The following is a 19,359-nucleotide window of genomic DNA, read 5'->3' as shown; positions in this document are numbered from 1 at the left end:
TATTTGTACATTTGTTTTAGAAAGTTTTTCAACATATATTCTCTCATTTTACAATGTCACTTATGTATATGATGGAGCTATACCAGATAGAAGTTGCCCTAAAGGAAAACTTCAAATAATTATTTAATTATTTTATTCTGTTTCTGTGGATAAAGAAAGATGTGTATGCTTTTATCACTTTTGATTACATATTACCTTAGTTATTGGTGCTTCTATCAAAATATTTTGATATTCTTTGAATGAAAATTATGAGATTCCTTTGAGGGAATCTATTACATAATATTACATAGTAATAATGCCAACCCCTGCTGACATTCACTGGTCTTCCTCAAGTGAAAGCATGAGGTTTTTGAGGGATGAAGTGTGTTATGGTGCTAAGTATGTACACTTCAGACTTATGCTTTTTATGCTTGAAAGACAGCTTGCCTTCAGGAAATAGACACACCTTGTCCTGTTGTACAATGTATTCTGCCATTTTGGAGGATTTTCTACAGTCATTTACCAGAAACTGAATCAATATTTTTTTTTCCTACTTCTGAGGTAAAATTTAGTAACTTTTAAGCTAGGAATCACCAGTAATACCTATGAAATGTTTATTTTCATGTGTCTTATTTTGACATTCTATTGATTCAGAAATCAGGTGGAGAAAAGTGTGACTTTATATCTTTAAACTTTTATATTATAATATGTCCCAGACAACTGCAAAGCAATATATGTACTGCTTGTTTTTTTCCTGGCCAAGTTACCAGATGTAAAAGAGAGTCCTGGGGAGGGGAGGAAGGATTCTTAAATGGAAGCTTATACATTAAATTGTCCTCAAAATATTAGTGATAAAAAGATGTCTGAGTGGTTTTCATCCCATAGATCAAAGTATAACATAATTGAACTATGCAAATATTTTTCAATTTTAGTGACACTGATTTCTGTACACAAGAGTAAATAACTACAAGTTAGAAGTAGTATTCATGGGGGAGCAAATATATGAGCCAGAAGACAGAGGAATCTATAGAACTAATAAATATCTTGAAACAATGCTTCCAGTAAGGCATGCATCACCTTTGGCAAATAATTTTTCATGGTTTTTCAGCTGATATAAGCAATTTCAAAAAAATATGAGAATTTTAATGAAAATTTAGAATAATAGATAAATAAGAGTTGTTTGTTTTAATCTGATCAGTTAACATTCAAAAACACCAATTTATCCTGATATTAGATGCAGAAACCCATTCCTTTTTTTGGTTGTATTTGCATTCACAATTCCTATCTAATTCCACACCTCTCAGTATATGAAAGAATGTCAGCACTATTGTTAATCACAAACTCATGTGTCATTTTTTTAATTCCTGCCAAATTTCACATCTCTTAATAGAGTTATGATTGTAGCACTGTTATTAATCACCAAAACAATTCTTTGAAACTAGTTTGTATTAAAGCAAAAAACATGTTCATACTTATGTAAGCACATTTTTTGGTGGTTATATGTCATTACTAATATCATGTTGCATCACAATGCATAAAATCACCAATATTCCTGGCTTGCAATGACTCTCACAAAAGTCCTCACTTGGCTGTAGTGGTAAAGTGTGCAAGTGAAACTCTTACTTGCAATATGAAGAAAACTGTGAGCCGTGGTTTATGATATGCAATACTAAATTAACAATTTGGAGTTTTTAAAAGTATAGAACAACACATTCTTCAATTCTTTAGGCAATGAATGTTGCATTATAGTATGTGATCTGTTTAAATACTGACCACAACTCTTGACATACATAAACCACTTCCATTTCTGCAGGAAATACTTTTTCCTCATCTGCCATGCTAAAGTCCAACCTAGAGAGCATGATACTTCCCCATTGTTAGGAGAAAATAAAGAACATTAATCATAAGCGTCTGTAGGTAGTGAGGAGCAAAGGTCATATAAACCAAGATAAGTTATATACATGACCTTTTTGAAAGGACTACTCGACTTATGAATGAGAACCTCAAAAACTGGTAAATTGTCTATCATGCCTTTCATTAGTAGGGACCCACAATGACAATTATATTGTCATAATACAGTGTGTTAGAATTCCTGCAGACTGGAATGTAAGAACAAAGAAGTGCGAGAGGTAGAAATTGTTAATCCAAGTTGATTTATGAACTCTAAATTAGAGAATGTTTCTGACCAATGTTTAAAATGACTGATATAACCCCATATAACAGTGTTATCACTGTTCCAATTTCAAGTCATCCCATGAATTATGTATCATACTAGATGATAGGAGCTATCTGTTTTTCAGGACATAACCTAGAAATTTTAATCTACTCGTCTGGGACTCGGGTTTCTTTGGATATCTGCTCAACCCCATGTTGATGCGAGTTGTAGGAGGGTATTCAAAATCACCCTAAAGGAAAGAGATAGCACCAGTGTCTAGACATAATATTTCTGCTCGTGATATGTTTCAAGTTCCAAAAAGAGTAATCCTTTAAATAAACTGCTTCAAACTTGCTGAAAATAGAAAGAAGCCCCCATGGTGCATATTTCTAGCTTGATAAAAACAAACAAACAACAGAAAACACTGATTTAGGTTTTAAACATAAATTTCGTATTTATGAGCAACAACAACAAAAAGAACATAAGTAGTTAGCTAATATTTTAATGACCTTTTCTAAAAATCTTTAGAATTTATAGTGATTTGGCAAATTTGGTGGCAGAAAGAAATGAGAAAATGGACTTAATGGGTTTATGATACTGTGAACTCTCATTAAATAATAATATAGATTCAGCTTAGCTAAGACAGTAAATCATTCTGAAATGAAATTTTGTATTTTGGTAAGTCCTAAAGTAAAATGTCAGTAATATTGCTGCCCTCCCCCCACCAGTTCAGTGGAAAGGAAATAAATTTTGTGAGTTAGACTGAAGAACTTCACTCAGGTATACGATTGGAAAAGCCCATTGTGCAGGTAGACTTGCTTGTATATTGGAGTCCAAGAAATTTTTCAGTCATTGAAAACACAGCATGCATAAAGTACAATGCTACCACAATGGAATAATTTACTTTGTTTTATCTTTTTCCATGAGGCCAACAATTATTTTCCCTATTTTGAAGAACTATATGTTTGCTTGAGTGTGTTTTACAAATTTAAGGATTTACATTTTGGTTTTTAGATAGCATATTATTTGCTTGGAGGAGATAATTGTGTCATTCTAATAGAAATGGTACATAGCATCACAAAAATGAGAAATAAAAGGATTTAAAAAGTCATGGAAGAATGTCATACTAATTAGGAAATTACATCTTTTAAGCATCTGTATTATGCTTCTGGGAGACTACTTGCTATTTCTCTTACAGTGAATGGATGTAGCAATTACAAATTTGAAGACTTTGTTATTCATATTGTTTTGTGTGTGTACAATATGTGGATAATATAAGTATATGTATATAATATATTTAAATATGTATTTGTATATGCATGCCTTGAATACACATATAAACACCTAATTGTGTATACATATTTGCTTCGATGTATATACATAAATGATTACATGGGAATGTTATAATTATGAATGAAAATGAAAGTATCAGCTACTTTGGCTTATTTTACATTGCATTAGGGTCAGACCGTCTTCAGTTATATGACTGTCAGAATATTTTGAATAAATAAGCCCCCATTGTACCTTATAATATAAAAAAAGTTGGAAAATGTGTTTAACTCATTTTTTCATACAGCTAAGTAACTATTTTACTCATAAATTATTTTATTTTTTTTTTCTGAATGCATTTAGTATTGACTTGAAAAATATATCAAAATAAATTAGCCCACCTTGTTATCTCCTCTGGGTAGCTACTGCAAGAAGGCATCATAAACTGGATTGCTATGGATATTTAAGGATGCATAAACAGTTTTTTGAAGGATGCACAAACAGAGTATCCTTTATTGGGCATGCTGGTACCAAAGTATTTCACTATTTGGAATATTTTCAGTCTTTACTTGTTGAACATTCCTAATATAAAAATATGAAATCCACAATGATATAAATTCCTTTTGGATTTTAGATTTTGCATTAAGAACACTCTTCCTATATAACATAGCACTTACATTTTTAATTTTACAAATGTGTATTTCTTTGTGTTTTAAGTCTGGAAAGATACCAGGTTCTCTATTATAAATAAGTTCATATCAAGACTACATAGACAAAAATATGAAGCATAAGTAGATGTCTTTTGTTACTCTCTGTAAAACTGTGCATATCTGGTATCATCTGGTAATATATCATTTACTAGACATTTTAACATCAGGCCTGATGGCCACAGAGGTGGCATTCTCTGTATTTCAAGTTATGTTATGAGTAATATGTATGAGCATAAATATGGGATATAGCATATACTATACATACATATACATATATACTATATCCCTTATTGATAAGACGCTTGTAATTAAAACCAGCCCTTGCCATAAAAAGTATTGGCACACATATGTGTTTTGGAATCCAAGAAAGAAAAAGTGCAGGAGTAGTTTGTATGAAACAAATACTGAAACAGAAGTTAAAATATACGGAATGTTGCTTAAATTGATATGTAGATTAAATGAGATAATTGAGAATATATTTTCAAATGTGTAACAACTACATACTATTAAAGAAAAACAACACTATGGATGATTTTATAGATAAGAAATTTGTAGACTGGTGAAGGATGCTGTAACTTTTTCAATGTCAATCCAAAATAACTGATCTCTGTCAGACTAATGTGCAATGAACAGAGTGACAAATACACTTAAGTAATTCATTATTGAAAATCAGTTGTGTTCCTTAAGATGGAGATTTATTTTCATTCGCTATAAACTGGAGAAACATAATTTGAGAGTACTCATTGTGAAAAGAGTAATACTTTGGAAATTTTAGTAATTTATATGCAATAATTAATCATCAAATTATGCAGGTAAAATCTGACCTGCCATCTCTAAAGATTATTGTAAAGTTCAGAGGGTAAAAGAATGTAAAACCCATAATATTGTCATATATATTAATATTTGATGAAGATAAAATAATTTGTGACTTCTTGCTCAGGCAATCCATATTCATTAGAAATTTTTATTGCAGATTTATTACCATATATTTGTGTATGTATGTACATGTAAATGTATATATGTTTATATGAATATAGGTTCTCATTTATATTCGTTGGCAAAATAAAAACACCCCAAAAGATTTTTTATATAATCAACAAAAACCTGTAAATAATCTGTGACAAGGCAATCAGGCATATTGTTAGAAATAGAAATAAGTTTGCTCTTCATCATATTTTTATATTTTTAGGTAGATGTGCTGATTATCAGAGTGGCATAAATATAATCACAAGTATTACAGTTGGGCAGCCAGAGCTTGGCAGTGTGAAGGACCCAAGTAAATGTGGGATGCCTCTAACCCCTCCCACCTCTCCAGAGCAGGCCATAACAGGAGAGAGTGGAGGTATGCAGAATGCTACCAGTCACCTGGGTTCCCAACACAGGAGAATGGTAACTATGCACAGTCCAAGGAGATTCGGGAAGATTCCTCCAAAACTCCACAATCATATGATTCATCAAGTCTTGCAAGAATTTATCCTCAACAGAACTCAGTTTAAGGGAATACAAATATCTTCTCCAACTCTTTAAAAAGAGTCTGCTAATAATTCTGCTTTCTGGGATTTTGTGGATCCAACCCAAAGAGTTATCTGTTCTTGTTCCAGGCATAAAAATTTAAAACAGTATGCAATAGAACCCAGCCAACCTCCCATTAAGTCTCAACCAGGGTTCAGTGCAGGACCATCATCATCTTTATCTTTACCACCTTCTGCTTTTTTTAAGCACAAAACAACAGAAAAACAAGAATTGGACACAAGTTGCAAAAGAGATCTTTGATACAATTTCATCATAGGCCCTCTGTGGCTGAAAATTTATGCATGGAACAGGATACACCAGGACAGAAGCTAGGATTGGCAGGGATGGATTTCCCCTTACAGGTGTCTAGCAGTCTGAAGTATGATAAGTAAATGGTTGTGCCTTCCAGAAATACAAGCAAGCAAATGATTCTGAATCCTATGGATTCACCTCATTTCCCTGTTTCCCTTCTTCCACCAACACTCAGCCCCCAGCCACAAGGTCAGGAAAGAGAAAGTTTGGACCAACCCTCTGTCCCTGTGAATTCAGCCCTCTATGGAACTGGGCTAGAACTTCAGCAGTTATCTACTTTAGATGACAGAAATGTCCTCTTAGTCCAAAACAGCCTCTGATGGTAGAGGTCAGCAAGACAGCCTTATTTTGTGGGGTTAGGCCCTCAAACCCAGAGTCATCAGATAAATAGTAGCATAGTTTTCATCTCCTAGTGAGTGATGATGCTGATTTCTGGCCTCTAAAGCTTTAGAATGAGAGATGTGTTGCCAAAATGGAGGTGAGCTCAGAGAGCACTGCACTGCAAATACTCTTAGCACAACCTAACAGTTTAAAATCTGGCAAGACAAGCAGCCCCAGATGCAGTCACTCCATTTCCTTGAAACATTGCCTCTGTCACAGCAACCTGAAGACAGTTTAGGAGAAGTCAATGACCCATAAACATTTGAAGATGGCAACATAAAATACAACTTCACAGCAAATAAGAAATTCAATCAAGGGACAAATAAGGATCCCCTGAAAAAGAATAAGTCAGAGAATGGATTTGCTACCACGGACATCACTACACCAGATCATTCCACGCCAGTGCCTGATGGGAAAAAAATTGGTGTCTATTTTCAGTTCTGCTAATAAAACAGATGTCCAGCAGGATAAGGCAGCTGAAAGAGCTGGTTCCAGTAGCCTTACACAGGTGACAGATTTGGCCCCTTCCCTGCATGACTTAGACAACATCTTTGATAATTCTGATGATTATGTACTAGGGGTTGTATCATCTACACTGCACTTATCAAAAATGCCTATGGTTGGGACAGAAGACCAACTCTTAAGAAGCATGGAAAAGCTGCTATTCCATACCCAAAAACAGTTGAAGACTTGAAAATGATGTTCCCCATTCCTCCATCTCTGGAACACCATCCTGCATTGTCGCGACCCCTTGCCCGCAAGGAAGACACAACTCAGGAATCTTCTTTCAGCAGTTTATTCAGGCCCTTGATATTTCTTCTAATTCCCCGTCGGATGCCCCTCCCAGCCTTAATAAAGCATTCCAAGCCCCAATGCGAAGCTGCCACGTGGAACTTTCTCACAGGGTGCTGAGAAACCATGCACCAACTCTCCCAAACAGGGAGTTGTTTGTTACAGACCACAGTGGAGCCAGCGCCATCTTGCAATGGCGACCATAATCTGCAGAAACAGCTCACCACAGTTCCCCCCTTCTGTTTTCTGAAAACAATACAGGCGAGAGTAGAGGTCCTATCCCACTGTGCAGAAGTGGCTGCATAGTATGGCTCAGTCCTAAGGAGGGCCCTTCCCCAGATCTGAAGCCATATCAGCCGACGCCTTTTTTCGTGGGGCGGGGCGTGGACATCAAACCCGCATGCAATAGGACATGCTCTCCTTGAGGTCCACTTCAAGGATCACTCAAGTGCAGTGCTTTGCCTCGCATCCTGTATCGTGACGAAGGTGGATGAAGGGGGACAGCTGAGGCTGAACTGTGGCTGCACACAACGACAAACGAGTTGACAGCACCCTGAAAGAAAGGCACGGACTTTAAGGTGATAGAGAAGCATTAGTGTGGAAACCCACCTGCGTGCAATGGCAGCAAGACCGGCAGAGTGCAAGGGCTTTCCAACACTGAGAGAATAACGAGGAAAGACATGCCGATCCCAGTGCAATGTTATAACAACTTGGGGTGCAACGACCATGTCAAAGATTTACTGTTTAAGATGTGCAAGCCAGACTTGAGGTGAATTGCCATTTTTTAAAGCTGCAAGAGCTTGGATGATCATAGCCTTATCGTGAGCATTGCGGGCCTTGAGGCGACAGAGAAACCACAAACAGAGAAACATATCGAAGCAACACATTGCACCAAAAATGCCTACCCCCACCCACTCTTTAAAAAAGAAAAAAGCAGAAGATATCCAATCGGTGAATTGACCCAAAGTCACGGGATCAACACGAGTGCTATTCAAGACAGCTATCTGGGTTAGTTGAGACTGGATCATGTCTTCCGCTTCCATGGACCAATTTCCGGCCAAATATTCGCCAATGATGCGGGAAGCATTCCTGGAATCATTAAATCTGACAGAGGTTATGCATAAATGTGCACGTTGGTCAACACAACCCAAAAGCACTAAGTCAGCCAATTCTTCTACCTGAGCTTGGAGTAAGTCTATTTTTTTGGTTGGCAGCTAAAATCCCTGACAAAATATGTTGATTAATTGTATTTTGGGATTCAAGTATGGTGGAAGTTTGTTGGACAACTTGATTAATGGTGGCAGCAGTTTGTACTTGATTGGCCATAGCCACTCCGGCCGTAACCGCTGCAGCAGCAGATACCGCCACGGCTGTCACTATAGCCGCTGTGATTCCAAAATCTCTGTGGACTCTAAGTAGCTCAACAATAGGGAATTTATCAGAATCCGCAGTGACCGGGATTGGGACAAAAGTTGGAATTTTCATAAACACTGCTACAGTCCAGGAACCATTCCAACACTCAGATAAGAGACAGGTAGTATGAGAACAATCCAGCATCCCCGATGAGGTGGCCTTATCCAAACGGAATAAGAAGGGGGATTGGACACAGACCATTGCAGGAGGCAATGTGGCATTATACAACAGAGAGTTGAATGAAACAGATGTAAGTCTATTACCTTGTTCACTTTCCGTAACAGTACCAGAAATATTAGCCAGCCAACTTTTGGCTCCTACCAACTGAGCCAGTGCAGAAATATCGGCTGAAGCCCCCTTTTTATTAGAAATCAGCCATTGAAACCAGGACCAACCTACTCCTGTAGAGGAGCTGGCACTATTGTTAAAGTTATAAACATACCTCTTAAGAGAGGGGGAAAGGAAGAAACCTTTAGCAACTTGATGTTTTTCCCAAGAATGATCCTGACAAGGCGTAAATGTTGGGGGGAAACCAAGATTAGGGGAACAGTAAGGAGAGGCCTTGAAATGAGTGGCATTATAAATACTACTAGAAGAAGGAGGCACTGGGATTAGTGCCTCGGAGATAATAGCCAAGGTAGTTATGTTAAGAGCAGAGCTGCTGTTTGCAGGGGTCTCTGAGCCTGATTGCTTCCCCGAAGCTACCTTGCTCAATACAGCACTGATAATGCTTCTTGAGACCTGATTGGACCGCAATGGCTCCTCCCAGTTAGTCAAATTTTTGGTCTTAAGGCTAATGCAATTAGCGTTTCTAAGGCTGAAACAAAAAACTCCTGTGAGATTAACTTGAGATTGATTAAAAATTCTCTCCATGTCCCCTCTAGGAGAGGCACAGGGAGCAGACATATCACATGAGGTAGAAAAAAGAGTGGGGAGGACACTAGAATTACCATGAACCGGCATCGGCATTGGCCATGCCCGTGTCACTGCCCACCACCGCATTGGTGTCGCCTGTGCCATCGGCACCAGCACCAGAGCCAGAGCACTTAGCAGAATGAAGATCCTCATCACAGGATTGTTGTGGTATCTCTTGTTGCTCGTCAGTTGATGTCGAGACTCTTCTTGTCAAGCGTTCAGGGACCCACAATGGTTCCGTACGATCCTGGGGAAAAACACATACATATCCTCGTGCCCATGTCAGCACGGGGTCAGGGCCGTTCCATTGACCCGTAAGAACATCCTTCCACTTAACATAGCCAATCACAGAGGGCTGAGGGGACACATGTCTATTGGCCGCAGAGCGACCATGAATATCCACATTCAAAAAATTAATGGTAAAGAGAGCTAAGGACAGGCGTTCTTTAGGAGTGTGTTCAGCTCCTATTCCCCCTTTTTGTTTTTGTAAAGTTTCCTTTAAGGTGCGATGAGCACGCTCAATAATGCCTTGTCCTTGAGGATTATAAGGCAAACCATGAGTAATTTGCACTCCCATAGTAGAACAAAAAGCTGTAAATTGTCTGCCAGTATAAGCAGGTCCATTATCAGTCTTAAGGGATGCAGGTGCACCCCATGCTGCCCATGCCTCTAAACAGTGAGTAATGACATTACGTGCCTTTTTTCCCGATAAAGCAGAAGCATGGATAATTCCAGAGCACGTATCAACGGAAACATGCACATACTTAAGGTTACCAAAGTCAGGTATATGTGTCACATCCATTTGTCAAACAACCAATGGCTTTAATCCCCGTGGGTTTACTCCATAGTTAGGGGGATGAAGAAATGTGACACAATGGGGACATTGTAATACTATCTGTCGAGCATCCGCTCTTGAAATGGAAAAACGCCTGCGCAGCGTTAATGCATTAACATGGAAGTTTTGGTGAAACAACTTAGCCCCCTCTAAGGAGGAAGCCAAGCATATCAATTGACCTCTAGTGGCTAAGTCCACACAGGCATTCCCCTGGGATAATGGACCAGGAAGAGAGGTGTGAGCCCTGATGTGCATTGGATAAAAAGAAGCAGTGCGGTTAGAGATAAGCTGTTGAAGCTGAGTAAAGTAAACAGACACATTGTGGGCATCACTAATAGTTCCCACGGCCTCCAGGACTTTTAGTGCTTGTACCACATAGCTGGAGTCCGAAATAAGATTAAAAGGAAAAGAACACTGTTTAAAAACTTCAATAACAATTTGTAGTTCTACCCATTGTCGATTTCCAGGAGCAAATTGATGCTGGATAGGGGGAAAGTCATTAATTACATAAGCTCCCATTCCAGACTTGGAACCATCAGTAAAAATGTTAACAGCCCCCTCTATGTTTGGGCATGGAAAGCTCTCCTCGAAACACCCCCACCGTACGGCGGCGGGTCCGGAGGATCTTTTTTTTTTTTCTTTTTTTTTTTTTTCTTCTTCTTCTGAGCTCCTGTTTATTTTTGTTCCCTTCTCCCATAGTTAGACTCCCTAGCTGCCGAGACAGTCTCCCGAGCTCCTCCTCCTCATCGTCCTCCTCTTCTGACCCACTTTTGCATGGGAGTGTGCGCAGTGTACTGAGATCTGGATACAAGCGTTTCCTCCCCCGTTTCTCGCTCTGCACATTCCCTTCCTCCTGAAATATTTCACTCCGTGCCAGAGACAATCGCCTCCTCCCCTGTTTCTCGCTCCGCACACTGCCATCCTCCTGAAATACGTCACTGCCTGCCGGAGATAATCGCCTCCTCCCCTGTTTCTCGCTCCGCACACTCCCACCCTCCTGAAATACCTCACTGCCTGCCATTTCTGATCTTTCTTCATGTAATTGCTCTAAAACTTCTTGTCCTTTAGTAAGTGCTTCCTGACATCTGCCATCTGCGAGGCAACTACGGATCATCTTCCAAAGGGGTATAACCCCACCCTCTAATATGCCCTGCTCAGAAGCAAACTCAAGATCTGTGCCTAACTTATCCCAGCTAGGTAGAGTAAAGCTGCCCGAGAACGGAAACAACGGTGCAGTAATATCTGTCTTCTGTAAAAATCTCTGTAAAGTACTATGTTTCACTTCTAGGCCCTTGGAACGTAACAGGTTATCTAGGGCCAGGAGAAGTGGACTTGAAGATACGGCACCCATGACACAACAAAAGACACACAAAAAACAAAAGTGAAAGTAAGAGCGAAAGTACACAGTGCAGCTGCAATAAGATGTAATGCTCTCTCTGGCTTTACAGAGGAGCTGCCACTTTGATAGCGGGTCCCAATTACCTAGGACTAATCTCCGCTTTGATAGCGGGTCCCAATTACCTGGGACTAATCTCCGCTTTGATAGCGGGTCCCAATTACCTGGGACTAATCTCCACTTTGATAGCGGGTCCCAATTATCTGGGACTGATCCCCGCTTTGATAGCGGGTCCCACTTACCTAGGACTAACCGGTGCACCACCCCTGACTGCTGAAAGTTCTGGTTCCCGGGTTTTCAGCACCACTTGTCGCGACCCCTTGCCCGCAAGGAAGACACAACTCAGGAATCTTCTTTCAGCAGTTTATTCAGGCCCTTGATATTTCTTCTAATTCCCCGTCGGATGCCCCTCCCAGCCTTAATAAAGCATTCCAAGCCGCAATGTGAAGCTGCCACGTGGAACTTTCTCACAGGGTGCTGAGAAACCATGCACCAACTCTCCCAAACAAGGAGTTGTTTGTTACAGACCACAGTGGAGCCAGCGCCATCTTGCAATGGCGACCATAATCTGCAGAAACGGCTCACCACACTGCATTTTCTCTTGTGATAAATTATAAAGATGGGATCAGTTCACAGACAGTGTCAGCATTAGGCATGATGGATGGTCCTATGGTCAAAATGATTTCAACATTCCTCACAGAATTCAAAATGGAAGTAGAAGATGGATTAGGAAGTCCCAAACCACAGAAAATAAAGGACTTTTCATATGTGCACAGAGTTACACCCTTTCATCCTTTTGTGGGATCTTCCATGTTTGCTTCAATGTAGATGTTGCCATGCCATTGTGTGATACCTCTGAAGATATCTGCTGCCTGTCTGTTTTGGCCTTCGTGGGCAATTCTTCCTATAATTGAACCATTGCCATACCCCCTGCAGTCACATTCATTAGGGGTGGCTACAATAAGGTTCCTAGTGTTGGGAGCCTAGAAGATTCAGATTATCTGAAAACACCACAGATTAACATGATAAAGACACTGAGCAACACTGTCCTAGCCAGCAAGAGTGGGGCATGAGTCCTCTCATCTCCAGTGACCCCTTGTTTTTCTGTTCCCACACCATGAACTCCCAGAACCCCAAGAACTCCCAGAGTTGGGGGCACTGCCAGTGGCCAAGGGTCTGTAATTATCACAGCACTGATCAGGGGTCACCAGCCTCTACCCCCTCTACCACACAGGCCTTAACTTTGTGGAGCCTGCTACCATGCAGACAATTCCTGAGGCCCACAGTCTTTATGTAACCCTGATTCTCTCAGATACTGTGATTAAAATCTTTAAAGACAGAAACTTTGACAGCTGTTGCATCAGTGGCCTCAACATAAACATCAAAGGGGCTGATGTTGGCCTCTACATCCCTGATTCTTCCAAGGAAGACCAGTACTTCTGCACCTGTGGTTTTAATGTGATTATGAACCACAAATTGGCTACAATTCAGGTCTCTTCTTTGAAGATGAGTTGGATATTTTGGGGAAGAATTCTGATATTCATCAGGCTGCAGAGAGGTGCTTAATGATGTGTCAGTTCAAGTTTCTTCCTCAGATGGAGGGAGACAGAAAATCCCAGGAGACACTCATAAACCTTCTTCTCCTCCTTAAGAATAGATATACACAACCTTTTGCTTCTCTGAGTTTCCTGGAAAATATTTCCTCTAATAGTCACCAAACTCTTTTCTGTATAAGCTGTAGTTATGACTGGGTACAGGCAGACAACAATGATTAATGGACAGAGGGCTTTAATGCACTGGAGCAGGGATGGCAGTATGTGGATAATCCCTCTGGTTGGAAAGTGGATTAAGCTCTGGTGAGAAGTGCTACTGTGCACTCTTGGCCTCATAGCAATGTGCTAGACATCAGCATCCTTTCCTCTCAGGATTTGGTTCACATGGGCTTGTCTCTGCAGCACTTTCTCTAAGATGTCATACAAAAGAAGTGCACATGAAGGACCTGGGAGAACATCCAGCACATGCAGGGACCACTCACCTGGCAGCAGTTCCATAAGATGATGGGACATGGAATCTACATTTCAGAAGAATCTCCTGAGCTGTTACCCATCCCTACCCTGCTTGTAGGCTATGACAAGGAACTCCTGACCATCCCACCATTCTCCTTCCCCTTTTGGGAAAGGCTGTTGTTGGACAAATGTGGGGACCACCGTGATGTTGCCTATATTTTGGTGTGTCCAGAAAATGAGGCCTTGCTCAAAAGAGCCAAAACTTTCTTCAAGGATTTGAGTGCTGTATATGAGATGTGTAGGCTTGGGCAGCAGAAGCTCATCTGCAAAGTGCTACATGATGGCATCATGTGTGGGGGGAAGACTGTGGCACAGAAGCTGACAGATGAGCTTATGAGCAAATGGTTTAACCAGCTATTGTAAGGACAATGACAATCATTCAAGACTCAGACTTTATGTGCGAGTTTGCCGCCATCACCTATGACCTAATTTAGCCACTCTGCAGATGGACAGCAGTCTGTTGATACCACCTGAATACCAGACCCCACCAGCAGCAACTCAGGGACGAGCTCCACCTGGAAATGCTAGGTCTTTAGATTCAAATTCAGAATCAGCAGTTCCCTCAGCCAGCAGTACATTCAATTCCACCTTTAATGGTGGTTCTACAAACCCCTCAACAAGTAGTTCCACATTTGATTCCTCTGTGCTCCCAGTCTCGTCATCTGCATCTGCTCTGGGTATTAACCAGATGAGCACTACCTCTTTCGTAGGACTAAGCGGTAGTGTTGGAGGGCAGAACCCCAGTGTTGGGGGAGTGACATGGACAGGAACCAAGGGAACATGGGCTGTGTTGGAGTCACTGAGCTTGGGCAGAATTCCTCTCAGCCCATGCAGGATGAACAAGAAAGTATTACACAAAGGGAGAGAATAGAAATTCCCACAGATCCTGACTATACAGACAGCCAAGTCTATCCTCCTGCTGTTGTCATTTACATGGTGGACCATTCACCTACACTGCAGAGGAATACTCCACTTCTGGAAACTTCTGGATCTTGAGTTTTATGTGCTGCTGCACAGAAATTCTGGATAATTTATCTGAGCATATGAGAAATTCGCTCAATCTCCAGATTGTGCATTGCCAGTACATGCTTCAGACAATGAATAATAAACAAGATTTCTACATTCAATACTTGAAGTCGATGGCATTTTCAGTGTACTGCCAGTTCAAGTGACATCTGCCTACACGGATCCACATTAAATCTGTCACAGGGTTTGGACCTGCAGCCAGCATTGAGATGACTCTCAAGAACCCTGAGCAGCCCAGCCCAATCCAGCTTTATTTCCCTCCTTTTATATTGCACCCTATCAAAGACAAATCAAAGCATAAAGAGCTTGGACAGAACTTTGGTGAGGCCAACCAGAAGGACAATGTGCTCTTTGTGGGATATTGTGTATTCCATGACCAGAACTGTCTCTGGGCTTCCTGCATCGACCTCCATGGGGAGTTATTAGAGACTTACATTGTGAATATTGATTTACCAAACAGGTCACAGAAGAGTAAAGTATCTGCATGCAAGATTGGACTGCAGAAACTGTGGGAATGGTGCACAGGCATTGTGCAAATGATATCACTGCCCTGGAGAGTTGTGATTGGAACACTTGGGCATCTTTGCCATGGGTAGCTTAAAGATTGGAGTATCCTCTTTGGAGAGTGTTCACTACAAACAATCAGCAAACAGATCAAGCATGTGTGTCAGATATGTGGAGCCCCCATGGAGGCCCTGGGGTCCTTTGTAGTGATGACACATGCTGTCAAAATGGGCTCTGTTTTTGGCCAAAGTACTGCACTGAACCTGTAATCTTATGAGCTGTACACCCCTCAAGACGCGTCTTGTACATCCTAGTGTTCCCAACATCATCAACCATCCAGGTGGCTCAGTAAACTATCCAAACAAGAATGGGTTCAGCCCTAACAATGATGATATGTTTGTTACCCTTCCATTTCAAGATGATATGGAAAGTGACATTGGCATATTAATGACTGGGAACCTCCATTCTTCTCCCAACTTCTCCCCAGTTCCCTCCCCAGGCTCTCCTTCTGGAATTGATGTGGGCTTTCACTTCCAGCACAGTCAGAGCCAGGGTGAGCGTCGTCTCTCAAGAGAGGCACAATAGTAGCTCAAGCAGCAGGTCTTGGTCCTTAGGTATTTTGTGTCAACTGCCAAAGCTGAAAATCTCCCCCAGTGGTTTTAGATCATCACGTCCCCAGACTCAGAACCAGTGCCCTCTCTTCCTAAAGGCTTCACTTCATCACCACATCTCTGTAGCACAGTCGGATGAACTTCTCCCTTCCAAGAATTCTCAACAGGTTCCACACCCTCTGGACTCCAAGACCCATCTGATGTTTTAAGGTTTGTTTTGGAGCAGTACAATGCACTTTTCTGGCTCACGTGCAATCCAGCCACCCAGGATTCCTGCCTTCCCATCCACTTGTGGTGCTCACTCAGTTGTAGAATGCCATCATAAATATACTTTAAATGGAAAGCACTTGTTATCTCTTGCTCATTCCCTTCTCCCACAGCCTCTGTGTAAAGAACCTGCTATATTTTGCAAATAGCCCACATCCTTTTCTTCATACCAGTCTTTACAGTCCCACACTGTGAAGCCCTTAGCAGGCACATGTTTATTCTGCAGTGCTCATGACCACAACAACTCCTTGACACTTCTCTCATGGACCTGGGAACTTACATAAACAGTGATATTCAGCCAGTGTTTGGTGTGTGCAGCACCCCCTCGCAGCCACTGGTTCACAAGAAGTCGTTGTTGCTGGTGGCTTTTAAGAGGGAAACAGAAGAGACAGTGTCCTTTCGCATAAGAGTGTGTGTTTTCAGCTTTTGTTTAAAGATGAGGTCCACAGAGCCCTTTGGGTGAAATCCTCTTGTTTTTGGTGTATGGCCTGTGGCTTATTTTAACTCCATTCTCTGGGACTTTTTAAAAATAATGAGCTCAAGTACATGATTTCATACTGGGGTCTCCGTCTCCCAAACACTCCCATCCAGATTGTCATGAATGTTTTACTTGACTTCATTCCTGTGTGTAGATTAAAAAGGTCTGGAGACTGCTTCATTTTATTTACTTTAAGTTGTATTGTCATAGGTTTTTATAACTTTCTTTTCACTTTTTGATTGTTGAGGACCAGGTACAGTAGCTGAAACCCAACTCAGATCCACCATAGGATTCTTTGAATTCATACCTCTGTCCTAGATGTCGGAAAAAGAGTAAAAAAAAAAAAAAAAAAAAAATTCTGACCACCCAGCAGTAGATCTTGTTAAGAACACACTGGGTTTAAGGAGTTCTGCCATGCTCAGTGCAGATTGCATTGTGTGATGGATGACACTCTCATACGAAGGCAGTCGAGCTCTGTCCAGAGCCGTGGAGGCAAGTATCTTAACTAGTTTTATATAGTCACTATATTTTCTAGTAAATTCTTAATGAAAGCCAGTTCTCTCCTCTCTTTAGAGCAAAAGGGACTCATGTACATATCACAGTGGAAAGTGTTTGCCCATAAAATCAATAATAAATATGGTGAATATTTTCTGGACTATAGGAATATTATTTCAAAGAACTATTACAACTTAACCATTAAATTAGTACTTGAAGAGCCTTCATGGTGGGATTTTTTTAAAAAAAAGACCTTTCTAAAGCATTAATGGCTAATGAAAGTATTTTATGACTTCTCTTTCCAGACCAAGAGGGTTGTATTTGAGACCCAGTTTCTATCCCTTGTGTTGCTGTGCGTTTCTGTCAGAAGGTGGTAGCAAGCATGGACCAATCTCCCAGAGCCACTTTGACAAGAGCTTGAGCTCTTTATATCTGTGGAGAGAATCATGCAGATTTCAAAAGTTTTTCCAGGAGACTTTCATGTCCTGGTTATTAACCAAAAAAATGTAATAATTGATATGATTTTATAAAAGTATTTTTTTGAAATAATTTAACATTTAAAACATTGTATTAAAAAATTGTGTGATGGTAATGTGAAAGCAGAGAAATAATTTGTAAATGGATAACTTTGTTCTCTGTGCCACCAATTGAAGGGGCAAGGAGTTGACTTTCCCAATGTATAGGTTAAAAAATCTGATATAACAAACCATTAGTATCTAATGTGTACAGTGTAAAATTGACTGTAAAAATTTCGCAGTGATTTTTTTTAATCAGAAAGGAAAATTCTCAAGGCCTTTTGAAGAGCATAAGATGATGAAGATTTTAAATCTCTATAAAATTATCTTGGTGAGAAGACACAATTTAAAGAATGTATTTGTAATATTTTACCACTCTGAGGTTGCTATTTTCCCAGAATTAATCAGAACTTTGAATTTTGATTAATGGGCTGTTTTTAATACAGGGGATTTTCTTTCTTAGAATCCCAATTCTAAGCAGAAAAAGAAAAAAAAATGTTAAAAAGGCAGCAAAGAATACTTTTTATCTGGTGTCTTTTAATTATGTAAGTTTTTTAAGTAAAAAAAAAACTGGTGACATATTTATACATTTTTGTGTAAAAATAAATGAATGGCAATAGATGTTTTAAAAATCTTATTATGCACTTCTGTGTGAAAAAATGTGTATAATATTTCCCTTAAATATGTACTACTTTATTTGTGAGGTTTTTTTTTTACTGAATTAATATGAAATGTACAAGCCCTGGATTTTCTAGAGTGAAAAGTTATTTTATTTTATTGTTTTAATTTTGGAAATTCTGTAGAAATCAGAACTCTTAACCATGGTTTGAACTAAAAAGTGGCAGTGGGAAGGGGAGAAATGTGGGATTGTCAAGCATGTTAATATGTATATTTCAGAAAATTTTTAAGTGTAAATGGTGTACATTTATGGGAAGTTCAGAATTTCTTTTGTTTTCTTTTTCCTTCCAGCATTTTGCAGTGAGCTTCTTTCATATATAGCAAACAATTTGAAAGAATAGAAAAATATGTGACGTTCACTTAAAAAAAAAACTATAGTATAGAACTTCAACTAAGACAAGATAAAAAATAATCTAACCCTATGACCTCTGATTTGAGAGTTGGCTTTGATACCTGAATCTCTGAACTGCAAGATCTCAGGGACTGAGTGTTCTCATTGATATATCTATGCATTAGTTATTTAATTTCTCTTTATTTTAATTGTTCAAGTAAGGTTTTAATAGTACCTATTTAAAGGACTACAGGAACATGATCAGTTTTGTGTGGAAATGTCTACAACTCATTGCTTAGCACTCCTCAGTTTGAGATCTTGGTAATGTGAGCAGTCATACTTCACCCCTTAGAAAGGATTAGGGCCTACATCAGTCAACAGTAAAGATGAAAAATGAGAACAATGTGATTCTGGGCACCACAGCAAATGGCTTAACAATGTCTTGATTTTCAATGGCACAAAATAAGAAATATGATAGTGTTTTAGTTGGTGGCATTCATAGGATGCTGCATCTGTTTTCTTGGAGAAAGATATCCCATTCACTCAGCACTGGGGGACTATTCCAGGGTCATTTTTATCCTTTTGCAATGTCATGGAATAATTCATGGTCCTGTGACTCCAACTTCTTCTTTTTCATGCTCCCATTTTATCTGCCATCTCAGCCCCTACCTGATACAAGGAAATCCTTATAGGACACCAGATCCCTCATTACTGCCTCA

At 39.8% G+C, this 19,359-nt stretch overlaps 1 pseudogene; it reads left to right on the top strand.

The window, feature by feature from the left end:
- The window catches only part of LOC143404224 (mediator of RNA polymerase II transcription subunit 13-like pseudogene), a 92,907-nt pseudogene extending 76,695 nt beyond the window's left edge, over nucleotides 1-16,212 (top strand).
- Nucleotides 16,213-19,359: the final 3,147 nt, after the last annotated feature.

This window comes from Callospermophilus lateralis, chromosome 7 (genome assembly GCF_048772815.1).
Source record: "Callospermophilus lateralis isolate mCalLat2 chromosome 7, mCalLat2.hap1, whole genome shotgun sequence".
Classification (NCBI taxonomy): Eukaryota; Metazoa; Chordata; class Mammalia; order Rodentia; family Sciuridae; genus Callospermophilus; species Callospermophilus lateralis.
The sequence above is the reverse complement of the archived record's forward strand: the minus strand, read 5'-3'. Positions and strand labels throughout refer to the sequence as shown.